General features: G+C 43.1%; 1 long non-coding RNA gene across 1 annotated transcript; it reads left to right on the top strand.

Annotated features, from left to right (window-relative positions):
- The first annotated feature begins 12,309 nt into the window (after positions 1 to 12,309).
- On the top strand, positions 12,310 to 21,869 carry LOC124467331. The gene is made up of 3 exons (XR_006956074.1): positions 12,310 to 12,482; positions 21,599 to 21,761; positions 21,836 to 21,869. It is a non-coding gene; the product is annotated as an uncharacterized LOC124467331 (long non-coding RNA).
- The last annotated feature ends 485 nt before the right edge of the window (positions 21,870 to 22,354 follow it).

Genomic DNA, 22,354 nt, shown 5'->3' with positions numbered 1-22,354 from the left:
TGTGAGTGTTAGCCTTCCCTGTACAGCCTGGAACACAGCATTGGAACACAGCATTTACGACCGTGGTCCATTTTCAATATCCTTGTTATAATTCAAAACGTTCTCCTTTGTAATTCCTTATAAGTAGCCTACACAGAGCAGCGCGCAGCTAAACTAGTATCGGAGATAGACGCTACCTCGGGCTGGTCTGGATGTACATTTGGGGCGTGACAAAGATACAGACCAGAGCCAAAGAGGGCGGTCCCCCGTCCTACGTCACACGGGTGGCTTTGTTGAAAAGCTAGCGTTTTACAGGCATTTTTTTTCTTTTTGAGATTAGCATAGGAAAGAGGTGTCAATGGACTTTGATATTCACTGTATGTTAATTTTACCCACCGAACTGTCGTTATTCAACAAGGTAAAATCGGTTTTGCAATCAATCGCCCCTTTAAAATGTAGAAAGATAATTCTATCCTTCCTTGAGCTTCTGAAAATTATGAGACATGTTTCCCTCTTATGTTTAGCCATTTCATATTGAGCAATAACAGACAAATTAGTGAGCATATTTGTTATATTTTTACTTCACTAAACACACATGGCATGTACTGTAATCTCAGTTTGTTTCATTTTGTGTATTCAACAGACAGCTGATGAGTCCCTCACCCAAGAAACCCTTGAGGAGACCACTATAGGAATATACGTCTTTAAACAAAGGGATGCCAGTAATAAACCAGACAACATTGGAATCGTCCTCGAGGGCCAGGTTGTGTTGCAGGAGATGGACAACATTGCTTTAGCTGCTGCCATGTTGTTTGGCCTTATCTACGCGTTGAACCTGAACTACCCTCGTAAACTGAAATACAACTTCGAAGTGCTTCAAAAGTTGGTCATGAAGTGAAGGTATCACACTCTCCAAGAAGGCCCAAGTCCGTAAAAACAGACTTCATCAGTGAACTGTTGACTGACTCCGGTGAATCCTTTTCCCTCTGTTTCATAAGTAATGTTCAGTAATTGTTCAGAAAAATGGCTATCCAGCTTGATTGCTTGATTGTAAAACTAAATTTGTCATCTACCTCTTCTAGCAGAGGAGTCGGACGCAGCTTGGACAGGGCCAACAAACTTAATCTGTTCTACAACAGATTCGACACACCGGCTCCTGCACATCCCCCCTCTAACTCAGCTGCTGTAGGCTCTTAAGCTCCTCTGAGTACTCAGCTCCCCCCTCCCCATCAGGCTAACGGCCCTCTTCAGACTCAAGACTCCCCCCCCTCCCCCACCTGTAACCTCTGCTGTGTGCCTGACTGCTGACAAGGTGAGAGGACAGCTGATGAGACTCCACTCAAACAAGGATGCAGGCCCCGATGGCATTTGCCCCGGGGTGCTAAAAGCCTGTGCCCCTAGCTATGTGGAGTCCTTCAACATGTCTTCAACCTGAGTCTCCAGAGGGTCCCTGTTCTGTGGAAGACTTCTTGCCTGTAATGGAAATGTTGGTCATATGCATAGATGTATGTGTATGAAATCTATAATCTTCTATGTTCATTGGTAAGAGACAGGAAGGCAAGATAATTAAGTTGAGTTCAAAGGAATGTGAGGTGCTGATGGCTCTGTGGGCAGCTTGCCCTGGGGGATGGGTGAAGCATTTTATATGGCCTTCTGTCCTCTGGTTACTGTAAGGGGTCAATGAGACAGTTGCTCTGAACTTTGGCTAGAAGGACTGTGTCCTGTTTCATTGTTTGTGTTAATTAAAAGTATTGTTTGAAGATGGTCACACAAAGGACAGTTGACCATTTGACTGGTCAACCCCTGTGGCTTTATTATCTACTGCTCTGGAGAGAGCTGTGACATCAAAGAACTTTGGGACACACTGGACACTTGGTATTGTGTTAAGCTGTCACTAAGTTGAGTTAGCCAATCACAGAGTTTGCTACATTGATTGATTGACCTTATAGAATGCCATTTGATCTTAAGTTTATATAAGGCAGTGCATGTGTGCTGGCTGATCATCACTCCTGCGAACGACCTGTGTAGATGACACCTCCTTCGCTGTGATTGATCAGCAAAGCTTTGTTTATGTAATTGTATAGTCTAATAAATTGTATTAAAACCATATCCCTTGACTATTCAGATCTACACAGTGCCACTCGAATTCTTCCTTAACATGCCTCGTTCCTGTGCCAATGACACCGTGTCCCAGTGGCTCCAAGGACTACAGACCGTTGGCTCTGACCTCCCGGGTAATAAAGACCCTGGAGAGACTAGTGCTGAAAGAGCTGCGGCCCATGGTCAGACCCCTCTTGGATCCCATTCAGTTCGCCTACAGGCCCCGGCTGGGAGTTGAGGACGCCATCATCTTCCTGCTTAATCGCATCCACACCCACCTGGACAAGCCGGCAAGCACAGTGAAGATCATGTTTCTTGACTTCTCCAGTGCTTTTGACACCATCCGACCTGCCCTGCTGGGGGAGAAGCTGGCAGCGATGCAGGTGGATGCCCCCCTCGTGTCCTGGATTGTGGACTACCTGACTGGCAGACCACAGCATGTGCGCCTGCAGCACTGTGTGCCAGACAGCGTGGTCAGCAATACTTGGGCCCCTCAGGGGACGGTCCTCTCTCCCTTCCTCTTCACCATCTACACCACAGATTTCAGCCACCACACAGAGTCCTGCCACCTTCCGAAGTTTTCTGATGACTCTAATGTGGTGGGATGTATCAGCGGTGGTGATGAGACTGAGTACAGGGCTGTGGTGGGGAACATCATGTAAGTAAAACCATATGCAGCTCAACGCGACAAAGTCCAAGGAGCTGGTTGTGGATCTTTGGAGGGCTGAGGCACCAGTGACCCCGGTTTCCATTCAGGGGGTCAGTGTGGACATTGTTGAGGATTACAAGTACCTGGGGCCGGTTGCACAAAGCACCTTAAGTTAAGATTTTCCTTAAGGACAGTGTTAAGGTTTCCTTAAAATATAATCGGTTGCACAAAGTGTCATGCTCTTTTCCCCCTAGTGGCGGGTTGTTTGTTTTCCCCGGTTGTGGGTCTGGCCATGGTCTCCAGTCCCAATTACCCACTCACTCTGCCTCAGTCTTCACACCTGTCTCCCATCATCTCATCAGCCCTGCAGTTTATCAACCCTGGTTTTCACATCATTCATCGCCGGATAATAGTTTCGTCTATCCTCGGTAGTATACTCTAGGTTCCAGTAGACCAGTATTTTTAAGTGTGACATTCCTGTACTAACTTTTTGCCTGTGCCTCCAGGATTACCAACCTTGCCTCCCAGCCAGACCCCGCACAGCCTACCCTGCCGTCCTGTCTGTTTTTTCATCACCATCAGTCCCCTCTGCACTTACCCCAACATTAAACCCCTCTGGACCATCCCTCCGTTTTTTGCGTGTCTGTGTTGTGCACTTGGGTCCACCACCACCCCGTAACACAAAGCACCCTTAAGTATTTTCCTTAAGGTTTCCTTAAATGTTCCCTTAAGTATTTAAGGTGTTCTCCTTATCTTGGTATACTTAAGGATTCCCTTAAAGTTTGTTAAGCGTTGCACGAAAGACCTTAGCAAACAAAGTAAGGAAGAAAACTTATGGTACCTCTGACTTATTCTTTACCGCAATATGGCTGCGTTTATGGAGATAAATTAACCCATCCCACACCTATGGCACTCTGTAAAGCTACTGTGCTGCAGTCTAAACATGAATACTATTTATGCTTTGGCTACTGCTGTAAATAAAGTAGCTATAATATAAATATTATATAGCCTAGACTCACGCCGGTAAATGCAGTGTAGCGTAACTGTTGATCTCATTTTGATTAGTTACCTAAGAAGTAGGCTAGCGCTCACTTTTTAAAAACGTTACTGAGTAGCAACAAGACCTATGACTAAAGTTGATACCACCAGTTTTATTGGACTCCCTCCTGAAATTGGGAAATCTCTTATTTGGACATAACAGTCAAGTTATCATAGCTAGCTCTAGCATATACATTTTTTTTCTTGAATTTTTCTTGAATTGACCGCTCCACCAAACTTACATTTTAGTATGTGCTTTCTTTTTGTATTCTTGTAGAAACACAATATTTTCCTCCTCTGACCAATTTGTTTTTCTTGCTTTCTTTTCGTAGGTCTGTAAGCTAGCTACTAGCTAGCTCTAGCTACGAAGGTGATGCACTAGCGATACAACTAAACAACGGCGGTCTCCGTGGAAACGGTCTAATTTTACTGCTGTGAAATCACGTTCAATGTAGTAAATCCCTTAACGTTTCACCTTAACTAAGGAAACCATTTAAGGGATTCTGTGCAACCCCCTTAAGTAAATCCTTAAGCTAAGGAGAAATTTACCCTTAAGTGTCATACTTAAGGATACTTAAGGTGTTTTGTGCAACCGGCCCCTGGGAGTACATTTAGACTATAAACTGGACTTGGCCAAGAACACTCAAGCTGTCTACAGGAAGGGCCAGAGCCGCCTCTATTTTCTGAGGTGCTGGTCAAGCAAAGGAGCACCTTCAGCGGAAGACACTGACGTACAGGCGAGCTGCTGTAATAAAGAGTTTCCTTTGGGGGATTAATAAAGTGTTTCTGATTCTGATTGTTGTTTGCCTTCTTTTGGGGTGGGTGGAAGGATTTTTTTCTGTTATATTATGGAGCTGAAATAGAAGTTCTGTACTTGCATACACGCATGATTTTCTTTACTGTGAACGCTGATCATTAGAAACGAGCCATTACTATTTTGTGTGCTTGCACACATTTTGGATCATTTACAAACCTACATATACATACATTTTACTTGCATACATATACACGCAAACGCGTACATACATTTACTTACATACATGCATACACACACAGACACTAGGGCTGCACGATTATGGCCAAAATGATAATCACGATTATTTTGATCAATATTGAGATCACGATTAATTATCATGTTTATTTGTTGATTTTAACCTAATCAAATTTGATTGTCACAATACATTGTACCTGCAGAATGGATGTGAATAAAACTCAAAATATGCAATCAATAAAAAACAAACGATCTCCGTCACCACTAGCGTTTTCATATCGTTGTCCAAAAGTTTGCCGTCCACACTACATTTACATTACATTTACATTTATGCATTTAGCAGACGCTTTTATCCAAAGCGACTTCCAAGAGAGAGCTTTACAAAAGAGCATAGGTCACTAATCATAACGAAGTAGTCCCAAACATTGCAAGCAGCCAAAACATGAAGCATACATTGTGAAAAAACTAAACAAGTGCCAAAAGGGAAGACCCATAAGAGCTTGCAGTTATACAAGTTACAAATTAAAAAACATGAACCACAAAAAGTGCAGGACTGTACCTGTAGAAGAACAATCAACAGTAAAATATTTCACAGCGAGTACAAGACTTAACTTTGTTATAACTAACCTACAAGGGCAACAAGTCACTCAATAAGAGTCATTGTGATCCTGGAGGAAACTAGCATCAGGTCCAGCCAAGCATTCCTAAGTGCCGTTGTACTCCCGGAACAAGTGCGTCTTGAGCCTTTTCTTGAAGGTTGGGAGACAGTCAGTGTCTCTGATGGAGGTGGGGGACACTGACTGTTCATGTTCATCTTGACATCGTCATCTAGCTATAGAGCAAAAGCTAGCCCCAATGCCATAGCAACTGAACGTCATCGTATCTGAAAAACCCCGTTCACACTACTACACGAACCCGGCGTTTTCAAATGTCTCCGGGTAGGGGAGCTTATTCGAAAGCTCCGCTTTCAGTGTCCGAATACACCAGCTCTTCCTGGGGGACCCCGAGGCGTTCCCAGGCCAGCCGAAAGACACAGTCCCTCCAGCGTGTCCTGGGTCTTCCCTGGGGCCTCTTCCCAGTGGGACGTGCCCAGAACACCTCACCTGGGAGGCATCCTGATCAGATGCCCGAGCCACCTCAGCTGGCTCCTCTCGACGCAGAGGAGCAGCGGTTCTACTCTGAGCCCCTCCCGGATGACCGAGCATCTCTAAGGGATAGCCCGGACACCCTGCGGAGAAAGCTCATTTCGGCCGCTTGTATTCGCAATCTCGTTCTTTCGGTCACTACCCATAGTTCGTGACCATAGGTGAGGGTAGGAACGTAGATCGACTGGTAAATAGAGAGCTTCGCCTTTCAACTCAGCTCCTTCTTCACCACGACGGACCGATGCAGAGCCCGCATCACTGCGGACACCGCACCGATTCTTCCCTCACTCGTGAACAAGACCCCGAGATACTTGAACTCCTCCGCTTGGTTCAGGATCTCCTCCCCGACCCCCGACTCTTTTTTATTTCATAATTTATTCCATAGCCATATTTATTTATGTATGTTTTTATCTATTTATTTACCTATTCATTTATTGATTTAATTTTGACTAACTCGGCGTTCCATAGTCTGAACATGCCAACATCAAGTTTTTTGGCATCAACTCAACTTGTCGTATTTAGAGGAGGAGGAATGCTGCTTGTGACCCCAAGAACACCATCCCCACCGTCGAACACGGTGGTAGAAACATGCTCTGGAGGTGTTTTTCAGCTAAGGGGAAACTGAAATGGAAGATGCCCTGTTCCTTTATAAGTCCGACGCCTGGCAGCATTTCGGTTTTCCAGTCACTCGACAAGACGATGGTAAAAGCACCTGCTAAATGAAACGAATAAATGACAAAAACAGACAAAACACGAAGTGTGCGTAAATACTGTCAAAAATAAATCTGCCACACACAATGTTGAACACAGTGTTTTTACAGTATTTATCAGTGTTGTAGTCAATACAGGGCTCACTATACGACCAAAATTTTTACCAACATTTTTCCTAGGTCGGACCGTGGCACCTAACTACGGTGGCCCTGAAGTGCAGATCACGCCCCCTAATATGAGTACATCCCCCAAATGAAAACACTCCCCCCTAATATGAGTCAACTCCCCCCAAATCAGATGACTAGTTCACCTCCCCCAATACAAAAACACGCTCCCCTAAATGGAAAACAACGTTACATTAACTCAAAAACACATTACATTAACTCTGAACGGAAAGGGTAGGTACTACACTTTAGCGCTGATTGGATGCAGTAGGCTAACTAACAAGAAATAAGAAATTGATCGACAGAAGTACAAAATGCAATAGCCTGACAGAGTTACGTGCACCAGGACATTTATTTGGGTATCGAAGCATGTAGCATAGGCTACGTATGCAAAAGCATAAATTGCGTGTTAAACCTAAACATTGATAGCCAAACAACTAGTCCACGTAACTCTGTCATTATCATGAACTTGATCGTTTTGGTTGGAAGGAAAGAGGAAACATTAATGTTTACAATTCAGAGTCATGACACTACTCTTTATTTTAATCAGGGTCATTCCTATGGAATAATCTCAGATATGCTGTTAACGTTTCACAATATAAGTAGCCGATGCGCACGCTAAAAACACAGTTGAAGGAAGCAGGACTTTTCAGAAGAAAAAACTAATAGTCCACTACAGAATAACGAAATGCCACAATGACAGAGTAACATGGACCAGGATAGTTGTTTGGCTATCGATTTTTACATCTAACACAAAATACTTTTGCCTAAGTAGCCTACTATTTGCTACCAAACAAACAGCCAAACAAATGTTCTGGTGCACGTAACTCTGCCAGGCTATTGCATTTTGTACTTCTGTCGATCAATTTAATATTTCTTGTTAGTTAGCCTACTGCATCCAATCAGCGCTAAAGTGTAGTACCTACCCTTTCCGTTCAGAGTAAATGTTATGTGTTTTTGAGTTAATGTAATGTCGTTTTCCATTTGGGGAGCGTGTTTTTGTATTGGGGGGAAGTGAACAAGTCATCCGATTTGGGGGGAGTTGACTCGTATTCCGGGGGAGTGTTTCATTTGGGGGATGTACTCATATTAGAGGGTGTATTTGCACTTCAGGGCCACCGTACCTAACCCCCTTGCATCCGCTGCCTCTCCACGAACAAAGCGTTTGTTCTCCTTTGACGGAACTCACACTCATGGTTGGATCATATTGTGGTCTAAACCAATCAGAGACAGAGATGAGGCGGGTCTTTGCCTCTGATTGGCTGTGGTCCAAATATTCTTGTAAGCCTTTAATGCTCCGTGCTGTGTGATTGAAATTGCGACCTGAGCACCAGAGAATCAGTTATGGCAGACCAAGCCCCCACCCCTCGACTCTCGGCTTGAGGCAACAGCCCCCATGGACGTAGGTGGTATTGCATTTCCGATTTGCTACCCGACTTGTCCGGTCGTTTTTATTCTATTAACTCCAGTCAACATATCTAAAACTATCTCCCCCAATAATTTTTGTTCGATTCTCGAACCTGGCTCATACTACTGGCTTTTTCAATGAAGAATTTTTCCTGATTTTTGCTAAGATTGAAACCAATCCGAAATGGGTAAACTAGCAGCCCATTTATTTGCTTATGTCAAGAAAAGTTGCCTGGAAACGTGCTCGCGGATACTAACAATGAACAAGCACAAAAGGGAGCATCGGCAAATCGCTGATTTAGCTGAGCTGAATGAGAACAAGGAGAAAGGATTTGATAATCTACAGCTATACCTGCCTTTATTGTAGCACGTTTTACAAATGGTTGCACATACATGACGGTTGTTTGTAGAGTTAATTTCAGTTATTTTAAAGCAGATTTAACCATTTTGTAATGAACACTATTATGCTCATGGCATGACAAATGTAATTATAGCCTAATATAATTAGTTATAATATCGTGGCATGTTACGGCGTCATTATATATTGTTGACATGGTATTCTGAGGCAAAGACAAATAAATCATGTCTGATAACGTCAATATATTGTTATGGTCGTTATATTGTTAGTACTTTAAGTCAGTTAACACCACAACGATGGCATTAACAATAAGCTAGTAATAGTAAACAACACTCATCATCATTATAATAGTAACAAAGGTATAAGCTTAATTTGCTTTGCAAAGCTAGAACAACGACGGAGCCAGATATTCAGGTTTACAGTTTATTTATCCGACACAATACATAAGCAGTTAAATTATAAACACGTAGCAATAAGAACAACGTATAGGCCATGCACGTATAATACTACACTTATTAGTATTGATTTTCGTAAAGTTCACATGTAGGCTATCTGCTTCTTGATCGGACTTGTACCACATTCTGACAGTTTTCTGCAATGCCTTAGCTCCAGCTCACAAGCTCGCGACTGGTTGTCGCAAAGTATGACGTATACAGCTAGTTGCAAGCATGAGTTTCGGAGCTAGGAACAGCTTCTGCGCAAGACCGGACGATTCGGTCTGGAAAGACGGCGCGGTCCTTAGGAGCTCTCGCTTGCCTCACTGCGCCACTGAGCACTTTTCATAGAAATGAATGGGGACGCCATCTTGAAACAGAAGTAGCTGTCTCTAGTTATATTAACTCTATGTGGCAGACCGCGGGCCACAATCCAAGGGCTGTCCTAATCCGGCCCGCGTGAGGTAAAAAAATTATTACATATGTGCGCTTGCGCAACCTCACCGACAGGAGATTTAGCTGTTGGTTAGCCATCGAAAATGAAAAACGGAAGGTCGATACAGAATGTAGAGTTTTTTTTACAAGACATCAAGGGCGTAATTATATGGGGGGACAGGGGGACACGTCCCCCCAATATTTAAAGAAGAACAATTTGTCCCCCACAATTTCTTCATACTGTATGTGGGCAATATTGATGGCTGCTAGCCTACGTCTTTCTGTCCAGCTCCGAAAATATCAAATCCCGGCCTGTCCATTTCCCAAATCCATTAGACTTGCCTTACACATTAACAAAATTTCTTCATGTCATGTTTTTCCTATATCTTATACGTCAATGAGTGAGTTAGCAGTGCGACATCGGACAGACGTTTAGCACATATTTATGGATGGTAAATATCCAGTATTTGGCTAACATAATCCCTGAGATAACGACTATGTGAATTACACTAGAATATACAATTGTAGAATTAGCGCGAATTTAGATTGCAATACCTATACAGGATGTTGCTTTACAGCAAACTGTGATAGCAGTCAATGATAGGCTAGTCAAACTGACAAAGCTTTGACAGCGTTTTGGGCTACGTTCCTGTTCTCTGAATTTGGCTATCTAGCAAATTATTTTAGAGTCCTGCCATTTGTTCTTTCTTCCTTAATCATTTTCATCACTATGGAATTGCGTTGCTGTTGTATTTCGCAGTATAGTGGCCAAAAATGAACGAGACTTCAACAGCTGACGTCTGTAATTTCTTTGGAAAGAAAAAAAAAGTTTCTGGAGATGTTAGACATTATTAACAGAGTAGTACTTAATTTGACATATTTTAAGGTACAGGACACCAGACTGACATTAATAGCTGTTAACTGACATTGTGAGTGAATGAATATGGGTGGGGTAAGCCCAACACAGAAAGTCCCACAGCTGTCCCCCCCATGTTTGATTGACTATTTCGCCCTTGCAAGACATGGACTTCTGAGTATCTGTTTATGAGGTGAAAGTCAAAGCTGTGTTCTTTGTGGAGAAGAGGTCGCTGTGTAGAAGGATTACAATTTGAATCGGCACTAAGGGAATAAAGAAAAAAAGGACGCGGACATAATAAGAACTTGACTGATTCAGTGGGCGCGAGCCGCTGATGGTTTGCTAGTTAAACTGCAGACCCTGATTGTCACCTGTCAGCTGTCCTTCGCATATCCACCTCAGACAATTAGCCAGATATCGATGCACTTATTCAAGCCCACTGGATTTCTCTCACAGAACAAAATTAACTGAAATAAAGTAGGCTATTGCTTATTGTATAAAGTTGATCAATTGCAATCAATCAATCAATATTCAACCAACATTTTACATATTTAAATAAATATTAACAGCATATCCTAAATCTTCTGATAACCAGTAGCAGCTGATCAAAATATGTACTAAACAGCTTTTTACAATGGGAGATAATGAATAGTGAGCAGAATTAAGTTATCGTTGATGCGGCCCTCCAACACATTTCAGGTTTCTCTTGTGGCCCCTTGTAAAAATGTATTGAGAGTTATGGAGCTGGGCCATGGAGCTAGGATTTTGATGTGGGAGAGTGTGGCCAAGGCCAAAGGGCCACAACAAATTACAAAGTGTTAGAAATCCAGAGTAGTGATGACCAGAGTCATCTCTTGGAGTGGAATTGGTCAATATACACTTCTCAGATTTGAATAAAACATCTCTGTGGTGTTGTTTCTTAGTAGAGTGTTGGTGTAGGTTGTTATGGTGTTAATATAGAGGTGATGGGACACCTCTGAGAGTTTATTTGCTGGTTGAGCCTAGGGCTGCAACAACGAATTGATTAAATCGATTAAAATCGATTATTAAAAGCGTTGGCAACAAATGTTATTATCAATATGTTGTGTCACGCGATTATTGCGCCACTCAATAAGTCGCAAAGATGTTTTAAGTATATTTTTAAACGTTTCGTTGAGCACGGAACGGAGGTAGAGGAAAGGCCATCGGAGAGATGTTGTTCTGAAACACATGTCGGAGGCAGAGAAATCAGTAGCTACGACCCAAGTCATCCAAGGAGCATTTCACACTAAATACATCGAAAAAGTGTGTTAATTGACCGAGATGAAGTTAGTTTCATATTCGACATTCGTCTCACATTTGGAAGACGCTACTTTGCAGCATCACGTTAGGGACCGGGTGAAAACTGCCCATACCCTTTTGAAAAATGTAGACTTATAATATTTTTTGAATTATAAAACTTCAAACAGACACCAGAGTATCTTAACAGTGTCTGGTATACTTCCACAGCCTTTACTTTTTCAACGAAGTATCAAATAAAATTATAAAAAATCACTAATCTTTGAAAATAGCTTAATCCTCGCAAATATTTCGTTTTTCTTAACAAATCTTAAATATACACCAGATTATTCTAATAAACTCTGGCCTACTTCCACAGCCTTTCAATTTTTTTAATCAAGTTTTAAACAAAACTCAAATAAATTGCTCATCTTGGAAAATAGCATTAAATCAATTTTAGCACTGTGAATTTGCACTGTCAGTTCTGTTTTTGAATGAAGGGTTGGAAATTAATGCTTTTTTGTTTTTGTTTCTTTATCCAATTCATTGATTAATAAAAAAAAAAAGAATCTACAGTTTATCGATTATTAAAATAATCGTTATTTGCAGGGTTAGGGTTAGGGTTAGGGTTAGAGTTGAGCCTCTCCAGTCCGCATTTGCACGTATGTCTACTCGGTTAGTGACGTCGCCACATTGGCCACCCCTGAAAGTATAGATCTTTTTCACAATAACCGGAAATGCGTAAGCAATGGAAGTGGACTTCCTGTCAAGCATCAACACATCAGAAGAAAATGGATCCGAGACACTCTGAGAGTCTTCACAACTTTGCTCACAGATTTATCAACAATTAATTTGATGACGTTGCAAGACTGGTGGAGTTAAACCAGAAGGACAAAAAATAACAAAATAAATAAAGGATACACATTTTTCCATGAGGAATTTGTCCATCAGTATCAATGTAAGTGAGAGCGACCAGGCTAACTGTTAGCCACTAAACTGGGGCAGCGCAACGATCGAGCATAAAACAAAACCATCAACATCTCTTATGTGCGTTTCCCAAACATGCTCATAAGGAGTAGGCTAATCTGTGCGCTCTCAAGAGCTACACATTTTCAAAAGACACTTAAGATACGATGTCTTTGGGAACGGCCCGTAAAACTCGAAGATTCGTCCTACAATAGATTCTACTATCAATTTAGGCTTACGACGCTTTCGGGAAACGCAGACATTAACTAGAATGACATATCATTAGCGTGTCCACTCTGACATAATGTATGTAGAGTATAGACTCGAGGATATAGACTACCATACTAAAGCATTATAGTCTGCTTTTAATGAAGCATTATGGTATCAATTAGTTCTGTATGGTTGTCCAAGTGAACGTCTTGTGTGTAGCGACAATAATGTCAGCCGATTGCTAACATCATCAGTTAACATTTTTCTCTGGCAATGTCTGTTGATGTGCGTGTGTTTGCGTGTCAGTATCAAATGTAGTAGACGGGCAGGTTTTAGTGAGGGTTAGATGCTACCCATCTCAGAGGAAAAATTAGGATCCTCACAAACTAGAGGTTTGACCACTGAGTGCACATGTTCCCTGTTCTTATTTGGCAATCTGAGCTTCTTACTGCCGTTGTAGTATTGTTCACTAGCTGCAGTTGCAGCTCCTCTGGATTCAAGAGGCGAACAGTGATCCCTAAAATGTAGTCGTCTAGGTAAAGTGTCTGCTGCAGATGTACACATCTTATATAGCTGCCCACCAAATTACAGCTTCTTACTTTGAGATTTGAGTATGTAAATGCGCTCTCAAACCATATGTGTAGCATCTGCCTTCCGCAGCGTCAAACTGACTTTTATCCATTGAAAGTGATTGGGTGGACGATAATGGGACCCCTGGCTAACTCCTAAAATCAGGAAAGTAACATTTCTAGGGCATGTCTTGATTGTATTTAAAAATGGAATGTTATAATATAGGTGTGTATCTACATATTAATGTACAATGCTGTGACATGTCGTTATAATACAAATTAAAAACTTTATCATGGAAACATTTCTAACGAGCGTCGAGAGTTAAGTGGACGATAATGGGACCCCTTACGCTAGGTGCTCCCCTTTTTAATCGTAGTTTGGTCCTTCATCCCGGCGGATAGCCTGAATACATTTTCGTCGAACTTCACCCATCAACCGGGAAGGAATGAAACGACAGATATGGCTGTTTTTGGGAATAACAAGAACAGCCCGGTACACTACAATAACTCTAGCTCGTTACTTGCGCCATTTGTTTACCGCTGTTGCCCTGGACAGAGGAAGAAGATTTCCACGACGATTGCGTATTTCCGGTAACAAATATGGAAGTTGTGTAAAAGGTCTATCCTCATTGGTTGTAAATTCGCTAAATTTGACTTTAAATTTGGTGGGCAGCTATTGTTGAAGAACAACGAATGAAGGCTATATTTTTGAAGATACTGAGACAAGAATGCAGGTAAGAAATCAACAAAAATATGATTGATTTAAATTAGCCACCGGTAGGCTACTTATTGAAATAGGTAGCCTATGTTCAGCAGATAGTTTTCACTGGAAGTACTGGCCCACACCCTCAAGTTCGAACGTCAACGGTCGATTGCTTGATTCCCGGGCTTTTATCAGCTAACGCTAGTTGTGACGTTGTGAAGCGTTTTGCCACTTGCTGTGGAAGATTTAGAAGCGGTAAGCAGCATATCTGTATTCTCTCTAGGCAAATTTTTATAACTACATTAGATTAAACTATTCCTTCTACAGTAATGTAGTCGGTTATTTTAGTCAATATAATGGTCAAGTATTTACGCTTTTGAGTCGCCATTAGGTTGATTTACCAGAACGTAAAAAGTGGATTTTACCATGCTAGCTAGTCTAGTAGTAGCAGTGGCGAAACGTAGTAACAACGGGCCCAGGTGCAAAATATTATGACGCCCCCCACCCCCCAGTGAATGCAATTCTTTCTTGTTTTACATTAGAATAAATGGGGAAACACTTTGTTACATTTGGCTCCCTCCCCCCTCCTAGGAATAGCCTCCCTGGCACCCTGCTAGGTTATTGGCTAGCTTAACATAATAATTTGCTATCCACCTAGTAGTGACCACTATTTACCCAACTTGTATCCTAGTTATCATGCCCGACCATAATGTATGTAGGCCATAGCTTGGCTTGAAATGTATATCTTAGTGCTGTCAAACGATTAAAATATTTAATCGCGATTAATCGCATTAATGTCATAGTTAACTCGCGATTAATCACAATTAATCACACATTTCTATTTCTATCTATTCTAAATGTCCCTTGATTTCTTTTTGTCCCATTCTTTTTTCAAATTTTAATGCTCTTATCAACATGGAAAAGTGGTTTGTATTGCTTCGTGCAAACATTTTTTGTTATTGAAAACAACATTGCAATCGCCTGGCTTTGACGAGGGGGCGGAGAATTTGCATCATCTGTGTGCTTGGCCATCAAGTGGTATTTCAGACTGGACGTGCTGCAATGATAGCTCATTTTACAACGACAAAACACACAGATCACTTTGGTCTTGTCAATGGAACCATTTGGCAACTTTTTAAAAGTAAACTTTCCATTCAGAATCTTATTGGCATCCATTTCGGCGTCTCGCGCTCGCCATCCACTCAAAACGTAAAGTTAACCTACTACCAGAGAATGTCTCATATTCGTAAACGGGCTCCGCTACTACGCTTTAGCCGGATCGCAAGCCAAACAAGTGTGTGGCGTGCCTGTTGTTTTTTTTCCGGTCTAGCTAAATCCAGTGTGGTGTTGTAGTTTTTCTAACTTCGGTAGTTGTTGCAACAGCATGTGAAAAAAAACTACAAAGTTTGCTAGGCCAAAAAGAGCGTTAATCGCGCGATAAAAAAATCGACGCCGTTAATTTGGGTTTGCGTTAACGCCGTTAATAACGCGTTAAACTGACAGCACTAGTATATCTATCACAATAGTCGTAGGTTACCTATCTGAGGGAAGCAATACTGATCCCAACTGAACTGCTGCTAGCAGGGGGGACGTCCGTGTTGGGGTCGTCCGTGGGGGGGGGGGGGGTCGTCCATGGCGGACTTCATGGGCTGGCGACTAGTTGATAGTCTATTTAAAAAAGAATCTAATTTCGGCAGCTTTGCCACCTTTTCATCTTGTTCTGTTTCCTCATGCCTTTTCCTGCTTCCACTGGAATGCTTAAAAGGCATTGCTACACAATCAGTTGTGCTGTGCTTAATGAACTGCGTTGTCGTGACCTTAGAATAGGTGTAACTCTAGCATATTGTATCGTCCCATGATCAAATAGACTTGACATTGGACAACAACATACATATTACCCAACAATCATCATTGCTAATCACAAAAATACCAAAGAAAATAAGAACGTATTCATTTCATTGAATAGTTTTTTGATAGTTTCTATAGTATATGTAGGATAAGCATATGATTTTGGTATAAATTGCAACTTTTCCCCAAAAAAGAATAACAACCAGAATAAGAATGGGATTTATTCGCCATGAAAGTTTGCACAGACAAGGAATTTACTTTGGCAGGAAGGTGCATTAAATAAAGATATAGGAACCTAAGATTATTATTTTTTTGAATATTTATACTAAAGGCACATAGGGTACATAAACCAGCAGTATTAAGTGGAATTAAATAAAATGTACAATAAAATAAAATCTAAGTTGTCATAAAACAAAATGTAAGTTACCACTTACCATATAAAAATACAACAAATATTATAAAAAATTCAAATGTGCAAGATACAATTGTGTAATGTGTTTTAAGTAGACATCAGAGTCAGTGTGGACCCTTGGCCTTGTTGAAGAGGCCAACAGCGGAAGGGAAGAAACTGTTTTTGTGGCGTGAAGTATTGGTCCTGATGGACCGCAGTCTTCTACCGGAGGGGAGTGACTGAAACAGGGAGTGTCCAGGGTGGGAGGAGTCGGCCACAATCTTCCTCGCTCACCTCAGGGTCCTCGAGGTGGGCAGGTCCTCGGGGGAAAGCAGATTGCAGCCGATCAACTTTTCAGCAGTGCAGATGATACGCTGCAGCCTGCTCTTGTCCTTGGCAGTGGCAGCAGCGTACCAGACGGTGATAGAGGAGGCGAGGATGGACTCAATCATGGCTGTGTAGAAGTGCACCATCATTGGCTGGTTTTCCCAGATTCGTTAAGAAGCTGTTAACGCTAAGAGCGTCTTAAGAACGTTCTAAGATCGCTCTAGAACGCTTTTAGAACGTTCGTAAGAAGATCTTAGCGTTAGGAGCTTCTTAACGAATCTAGGTCCTGGGAGAGGATAGTGCCCAGGAAGCGGAAGGACTCCACAGTGTTGACTACTACTACTCAAGGTGATGGGGGTGAGTGGGGCTGTGTTCTTCCTGAAGTCCACAACCATCTCCACTGTCTTAAGAGCATTGAGCTCTGGGTTGTTCTGGCTACACCAGGTCACCAGATTGGCCGCTTCCCACCTATAATCAGACTCGTTTCCACCAGAGATGAGCCCAATAAGGGTGGTGTCGTCCGCAAACTTCAGGAGTTTGACGGACAGATGACTGGAGGTGCAGCTGTTGGTGTACAGGGAGAAAAGCAGAGGAGAAAGAACGCAGCTCTGAGGTGATCCTGTGCTGATTGACTGGGAGTCAGAGACTTGTGTTCCCAGCTTAACGCACTGCTTCCTGTCAAACAGAAAGTCTGTGATCCACCTGCAGGTGGAGTCAGGCACGTTCAGCTGGGAGAACTTGTCCTGAAGCAGGGCTGGGATGATGGTATTGAAGGCAGAGCTGAAGTCCACAAACAGGATCCTGGCGTAGGATGCTGGGGAGTCCAGGTGCTAATGTTAACTGCATCGTCCACAGACCTGTTGGCTCTGTAGGCAAACTGCAGGGGGTCCAGTAGAGGGTCTGTGATGGTTTTAAGGTGTGCCAGCACCAGGCGCTCAAAAGACTTCATTACCACAGAGGTCAGGGCGACGGGTCGGTAGTCATTATGTCCAGTTGGCCTGGGCTTTTTGGGCACAGGGATGATGGTGGAAAACTTGAGACAGGCTGGCACATGGCATGTCTCCAGGGAGGTGTTAAAGATGTAGATGAACACCGGAGACAGCTGGTCAGCACAGTTCTTGAGGGTGGCAGGGGAGACAGCGTTTGGCCCAGCTGCTTTGTGTGGGTTCTGCCTCTTGAAAAGTCTGTTAACTTCACTCTCCTTAATGAAGAGTGTCAGCACTTAGTTGGTGGGGAGGGAAGGAATAGTTCAGGGCAGTCCAATTGTCTTTCAAAACGACAGTAGAACTCGTTCAGGTTGTTGGCCAGACGAGAGTCGTTAGTGGAGTGGGGGGCTCTGGGCTTGTAGTTGGTGATCTGCCTGAGCCCTCTCCAGACAGAAGCAGAGTCGTCAGCAGAGAACTGGCACTTCAGCCTCTCTGAGTACAGTCGTTTAGCCTCTCTCACCGCCTTGCTAAACCTGTTCTTCGACTCCTTGAATCTGTCCTGTCCCCAATCCTAAACGCATGCCCATTTGTCCAGCCTCAGCCTTCTGAGTTTAGCTGTAAACCAGGGTTTGTCGTTGTTGCAGTTCACCCTGATGCGTGTTGGTATACAGCAGTCCTCACAGAAAACTGATGTATGATGTCACATTCTCTGTGAGCTCATCCAGACTATTGGAGGCAGGCATGAACATATCCCAGTCAGTTGAGTCCAAGCACGCCTGCAGATCCTCCATAGCCTCACTGGTCCACTGTTTCGATGTCCTCACTGCAGGCTTACAGCGCTTTAGCTTCTGCTTGTATGCAGGAATCAGGTGGACCATGGCGTGATCTGAGTGACCCAGTGCTGCTCGGGGAACCGCATGGTATGCTTTACTGATAGTAGAGTAGCAGTGATCCAAATTGTTCCCTTCTCTGGTAGGGCATTTGATGAGTTGTCTGTATTTGGGGAGTTCTTGAGTGAGATTGCCTTTGTTAAAGTCGCCTAGCACAATAACCAAGGAATACGGATTTTCATGCTCCACGCACAATATCTGGTTGACGAGTACACGTTGAGCCTCGTTGGCGCTGGGCTGAGGGGGCATGTAGACGCCGACCAGTATGAATGAAGCAAACTCACGTGGCGATTAAAAAGGTTTACAGTTAATAAAAAATGATTCCAGATCAGGAGAACAGTGCTGCAGAATCACTGTCACATCTTCACACCAGCCACTGTTAATGTAAAAACAAATACCCCCACCTTTCGTTTTGCCAGAGAGCACAGGGTCAAGATCCGCTCTCAGCAGTTTGAAACCTGCTAGCTGTAGCGCAGAGTCTGGGATCAGTTCACTCAGCCATGTCTTCGTAAAGCACAAAACGGAAGATGAATGAAAGTCTCTGTTTTTCCACACCAGTAGCTGAAGCTCATCCAGTTTTTTTGCTCAGTGAACGCACGTTGGAGAGAAATATCCCCGGGAACGCTGTGCGCACCACAACGACGGAGTCGCACCAGACCAGTGCACCGGCTCGTTTGCCTCTCCTGCGGCGCTTCGCTGCTAGGACAAAGCCGAGGGTGGCTTTGACTATAATTCCCACTAATTCTGCCACTGGAAGCAAAAAAGTGGGAAATAAATCCACAGGAGTTGTAGTCCTGATGTTTAGAAGTACTTCTCTTGTTAGAGAACGGCGGGAATCTTGGCAGAACACTGAATTAACAGACAAAACAAGACAACAACGGGCGCACCTAGCAACCGAGGCAGCCTTCATCAGCGCCATCTCCAGACATACCATGACTGAGATAAGTTTGCCTTTGTAGGTGTATAAATAGCATTTGACACTGCTATTTGTTATTAACAGTGCGTATTTGAACTTAAAAATATCCAGGGAGTACAGCACTGTACTGAGGGAGCACCTAAAACAACACGCTTCTACAAAACTAATCGCGAAAGAACCCAGTGCTAGCTCCGCTGTTCAAACAGTCGGAGCCACTTCATCAAAACAGCTGAGGCTTGATTTTAAAGGAGTATATCCAGTCTTTAAGCCAGGCAGAACTACACAGACTAATTGCCAGATATGTTGTCAAGACATGCGACCTATGTCAACAGTTGAGTCTGTTGCCTTTAGGCAACTAATTAGCAACATACAATGCTATAACATTTTACAGTTGTCTTGTCCCACACTGTGCCACTGCAACACAAAATTAAAAGGGATTAAAAGTAACGCAAACGTTACTAAGCAGTGAACGGGACTGCACCCGACTACATCAAGTCTCGCCTACAGCCCCACCCGCCACCTACGGTCTTCTTCAGACAACCGCCTGGTGGTCCCACTGCTTAAGACCGCCCGGTCCCAACACAAGCTCTTCTCCTGCCTGGCCCCCCAGTAGTGGAATCACCTCCCCACCTCCATCAGAGACACAGGCTGGGTTGCACCAACATGGATTAAATTAATCCTGGTTTAGAGTTTATCTAGGGTTAGTAAATCTATGTTTAAACTGGTTTATGATTAATCAGAGATGTGTTGCACATGTTAATTTTAACCCTGGATTAGCTAAACTAGTTTAAACAAGGGTTAAAACAGGATTAGTTTATGTTCAATGTCCGCCATGATGGATTCCGACGAAATGTAAACAATTTCACAACGTATGTTTAACAAATAGCCTACGGAACTAAATAGCCCTAAATGAATGCATGCACTCTTTTTCCTTAACTAGCTGCTTTTTGAATAAATGCCGTTACTGATGCCGTTAGTTACCGTTTATAGCCTAGGCTACCACTACAGCGGCTATAATAACCTCTGTTACAAATAGCGAGCTAGCTAGCTATGGCACGTCAAAGAGGGTCAAACTTTTAAACATTTGAAAAGATGTTGCTGACTGAATTGATGGAGGAGTTTGGGGTAATAATTGAGGACAAGAGGACTGACAGCAGTACTCTAGAAAAGAAGGAGCGGAACTGGGTACGGTTAGCTGAGCGCTTCAATGGCTCTACCGGTATTAAAGCGACAAGGGACAGGGCGCAACTTAAAGCCTGCTGGAAAAACCTCAAGGCTAAAGCCAAAAAAGATGCGGCGGAAGAGAGGCGTAGTCAATTTCAAACCGGGGGAGGACCACCAATCAATGCTACGGATCCTCTGTCAAAGAAGATAATTGACATGATCCCGCAGCAGATTTCCCCCAACCCCTACGACGATGACGGCGCATTAGATGACAGTACAGCCACAAAAGCTGCAAGTAAGTAACTACAAACTTCAACGCCGTTGGTTGCAGCTATAACGTGACAAAAATGACGAAAATAGGCTATAATTTTGCCTACAAAGCATTTGTTAGAGCCTATGTATTACTGTACATACCCTTCAGATGTTAATCATTTTCAAATTGAATAGCACATCATACTACAGAAATAACAGTTCTATGTTCTCTTTAGTAGCCTATGGTAATTTATTAAATTAGTTATTTCCTATGTCATTGGACCTCAAGAGACCTCAACAGTAAAGTGCATTGTGCACATACAGTTGTAGGTAGCTTCCTAATGTTTTATATGTTTTTTTGTTTTGTCTTGCTGACACTATCATCGTACTGGAGCAAGTGGAGCCTCAGTAACATCAGAGTAGCAGCATCGCCTGTGAAGCCCCCTGCTAAGCACCCTAAGCTTAGCTCTCACCAGGAGCTTCTCACATTGGAGAAGGAGAGATGCATGCTCGACATTGAAAATGCAAAAATTAAAAAAGATGTCCTGTTGCTACAGAAAGAGGTCCTAACTCTTCATAAGCAGAGGCTACTGGATCTAAGCCAGTCACAAGAAATATAAATATTTTTGAATGAATTCTGAAACTGAAATTGTGTAATGTATTTATTGGAGTAAAATGTTTCTTTCAATCAAATTGGCAGTCCTCTTGTCTCACTGTTTCTATTAGTTCCTCCCTGTATGGATGAGAAAGCAAGAAGCATATTAGTTAATAAGTATGGGTTAAGGTAATCTATTGTATAAGTGCACATATCAATCAAAATATAACAATATACTGCCAATACTGACCTTAATTATGCTGCAAAGTGGTTTTCAATCAGTGCTCTCCTGATGTTATGTCCCCGGCCTAATCCAGGCCGGGATTTCTGTTTTACCCATGTGCCGGCTCCAGGTTTCATGCCATACTCCATTCCTCCTGTGTAATTGACACACCTGCAACCCATCCCCTCATCAGCACCACAGTATTTCAACCCCGGTTTTCCTGTCACTCATCGCCAGTTCAACGCTTCGTCGAGAAGGTAGTATCGGCTCCTAGTATATGGTACTATATCTAGTCCATCCTGAAACCTTGTTTCCTCTCTGCCTGCTACAGACCACATCCTCCGGTTCATCAGCCTGCCTGCCACACCTGCCTGCCCCACCGGATCTCCTTCGCTCTCCTTCACCTCAATTCAATAAAACAGTCAACTTGACCTTCAGTGGAGTCATGCATTTGGGTCCACACCCCAGTAGCCAGTTGGTCCAACATAACACCTGACAGCATTGCCATTTGCATTTGCAGCATTCTGCACTTGAGCATCTTCCAGATCATCCTCAAGTGAGTGCTTGATCCTCCTCGGGTAGCTCATCTCCTACTCTCTTCCCAAAGTTGTACGAAACAGCTACTGCAACAATGATTGTCAGGGTAGTGTCCAGTTTTGTGCGGAGTCCCTCCTGTATACATGGAAATCTCCGCTTCCACACCCCAAACACCCTCTCTATTACCCCTCTTGTTTGAATGTGCGAGTAGTTGTAGTTTTTTCCTGCCTGGGTCTCAGGGTTCAAAAGTGGAGTCATCAGGTATGGACGACATAGGACAATAGCCATTGTCCCCCACTAGGTGTCCACGGAT

Source organism: Hypomesus transpacificus, chromosome 4 (assembly GCF_021917145.1).
Source record: "Hypomesus transpacificus isolate Combined female chromosome 4, fHypTra1, whole genome shotgun sequence".
Lineage (NCBI taxonomy): Eukaryota > Metazoa > Chordata > Actinopteri > Osmeriformes > Osmeridae > Hypomesus > Hypomesus transpacificus.
The sequence above is the reverse complement of the archived record's forward strand: the minus strand, read 5'-3'. Positions and strand labels throughout refer to the sequence as shown.